This window comes from Bison bison, unplaced genomic scaffold, assembly GCF_000754665.1.
Source record: "Bison bison bison isolate TAMUID 2011002044 unplaced genomic scaffold, Bison_UMD1.0 scf7180017849360, whole genome shotgun sequence".
NCBI lineage: Eukaryota > Metazoa > Chordata > Mammalia > Artiodactyla > Bovidae > Bison > Bison bison.
In genome coordinates this window covers 16,467-19,566 of record NW_011479933.1, presented here as the reverse complement: position 1 = coordinate 19,566, position 3,100 = coordinate 16,467, and positions in this window count along the sequence as shown.

Here is a 3,100-nt window from a genome sequence, read left to right as displayed (position 1 = left end):
GGGAGGCATTCCAGCCTGCCAGCCGTCAGCAGCAGGTGCTGGCTGGCCCTCTGCAGGGGTCAGGCTGGGGCTAATGGAAGGGCCATGATGGGATAGAGCCTGTCTCTCCCCTTCGACGGGGCCGGTCAGGCAGGAGCCTGGTTTGGGGCTGAGGAAGCACACTCCTGGGAGGCTGGGAGCCCTGGGTGGGGGCAGGACGTGCCAGGGACAGCGCAGGTTCTACTGCAGACCTTCCGTCCTGCCTGGAGGGTCCTCTCCCGGAGAGTCCGGTGGGTCCCCAGGTGGGGACTCACGCCCCGTAGGAGGCAGAGCAGGGCCTGGGGCAGGCCATCGCCGCGTGTCCAGGCTTTCCCGCCCAGAATCAGGCCCAGGACAGGCCGCTCTGGAGGCACCGGATCCGCGGCTCCCACCCCCAGCACCTCCAGACGGTTCATTACATAAAGAGGTCCCGGGCTCCACTCGTTCCCGGGAGCCAGGCTGACCCAGGAAGGTGGTGTGCTGGATGCTGACGGCTTCTACTCTGTCTGTCTGTCCTGAGCAGCAGGGCCGCCTCCTCTCTCCTGGGCTGAGGACTGTGGGGAAGGGGCCTGTGGTCCCTTGCTGGCCTGGGGCTCCTGCCTGCTGCAGAGCAAGGAGCTCGGGGTGCCCAGGTATGGAGACCCCCAGCTTCCTCCCCTGTCCTACAGGCGGGACAGCACCCTCTGCCTGCCCACAGTGCCCACCTTCCTCTCAGGGCTCACACCAGGAGAGACCCTCGCGAGCCCCCAGCAACAACCCCAAAACCGGGGGCCATCCCTGCCCACATCCCCTCCCACAGGGAACCCTCCAGCCCTCCCCCAACCCCTTAGTCAGCATTCCTCTCCTGTGACAGCCCAGATCTGACTCCTCCGTTCACTCACTTCTTTCCCTACCATCCTCGGTGTTCTGTTAAAAGAGATAGAGGGAGGGTGCTGGAAATGCCCCCCACTCCAGGAAGCCTCCCTGAAGGGACCAGAGCTCACCTACCTTCTCTTAGGGCCCTGTGCACTCAATTTTTAAATGTTAGTTTATTCTGAACGCAGCACAGGCCCGAAGCAGAGACATGGTGAGTGCTGGGGCTGCGGAGTCTTCCTGTGGATGACGGGGTGCCCTCACGGGGCCTTCCCTCCACCCCCACTGCTGTGGATGGGCCTCACTGCAGCTCCAGCCCGCGCCCCCAGGAGCAGCTGGGTCCCCGGTGGCCCTTCCTCTCTGGGTCACGGGATATTTTTAGCACTGATTCCGGAATTCACTGTGCAGCAGCTGCTCGTGGCAGGAAGGTAAGACGGACACACAGTCCAGGTGGGCTGCCTCAGGGCTACCCAGCAGAGGGGCAACCGGGGCCTTCCGAGCCTGGTAGCAGACTCGACCTTCCAGGAGTCTGAGGGTCTCCGAGTGGGCTGGGGAAGGCAGGGGGGCTGTCAGGGTGGAGGAGGAGGACAGAGAGCTCGTGCAAAGGTCCCGAGGCAGGAGGAACAGAGGCGGGGGGCAGGGAGGGGGGCTGCACGTGCTGAGAGGCTGGCCCACCAGGCCCTGCAGGCTGTGTTCTCTGTTCTGCGGGCAGCGAGGCGCCTCAGTGGGATGAGGTCAGATGGCGGCTGGCTCTTTGGAGGAAGCAGAGGATCAGAGGAGAAGATGGCCACAGCCTGCAGTGATGGGCACTAGGCAGAGAGGGTGGAAGGTCCAGGAGGCAGGAGGCACAGACCTCAGTAAGCACCTGGCCCGGTGAGGGAGCTGAGCCGGGGAGGGCCAGGCCCAGTTCAGAGACTGGCTCCCATCACGGAGTCCTGACAAGCGGCTCTGCGCCCAGCCTGCTCCCTGGATGAGCAGTGTGGCCTGGGGCTCCCCACCTGGCCCTCGGTTGGCTGGATGAAGTGGTCCCTCCCCAGCTGCCGGGCCAGCCTGACCCTCAGTGACTGGCTGTCACAACCCTCGGCAAGTGCCCCGTGCTCCTGCTCACCACTGTGACCGCCGCCTCCAGCTGGCACCCAGAGCAGCTGGTGGGGCCTCCCCCTCTCCGCCCAGGGCTATGTTCGGGTTCAGTGTGGCTGCGGGGCCATGTTTTGGAAGAAGATTATCTGCTTGGCCAAGTCAGCCAAGTGGCAGGGCTGGGGATGCGAGTTCCTGGAGACACGTGTGTCCCCCCGTGGGTCTGCCCCGCCCCCCCCCCGCCCACTGGGCTGCATGTGGGATCTGGTCCAAATGAAACCTAAGACCATGCTGTCCCATGGCCTTCCTTAGCCGTTGCTGGCCAGCCAGGTCATCAGACAGTTCCGGCCTGTGGTCTGGCAGCGACCTAGAAGGCCAGGGCCACCACTCTGGGAGAACCAGTGACTCAGCGCTCAGAGAGGCTGGGAGAGGCCCGGGGCACCACACCTCCCTCCTGGCTTGTCCCCAGACAGCCCTGCTCCCACACCCGGGAAAGGGAGCCCCAGGCCAGGTGCGGGAACAGGAACCCCGTGCCCTAGGGCCCCCTGGAGACACCACCGCAAGACCTGCCACCAGTTTACTCAAGACCTTCTCCCAGCCTCGCCTGCCCTTCACTTGTGTGAGGTATCACGGCCTCTTTAAAAAAAAAAAAAGCAAAATTACAGATCTAAGATTAGGTATGAAAGTACGTCGTTGGCTTAGTATGGATAAACAAAACCAGCGACAAGCTCGTTAAAGGTAATAAATAGCACTTCATGTCACAGCCGGACAGAATCCCCTCCCTGGTCAGAAGCCGCGCCCAGGTCGAGCCGGGGCTGGTGAGAGAGAGGCCCCAGTAACCAGGCCCCCAGGGAAACAGGCTGGGGTGTGGGGAAGGCACTGGGGGCGGATGGGCCCAGGAAGGGGTGGGCTCCCTGTTCAGCTCCGTCCCAGACCTGCCCAGGTGGCCCGGCCACAGGGGACTGGCTGCTTTGGTGTTCTCCCCCTCCCCCACTCCACGGGCCCTGCTGGGAGGGGGCCTCCCTCAGTAAGGAATGCGGGTGTCAGCGCTACAGACGCTCTAACTGCCATCCCCACCGCCCCACAACCCCACCCCGACCCTTGCCTCCAGATGTGGGCACAGCTGTAGTTTTAGAACAGCCAACCACAAGGA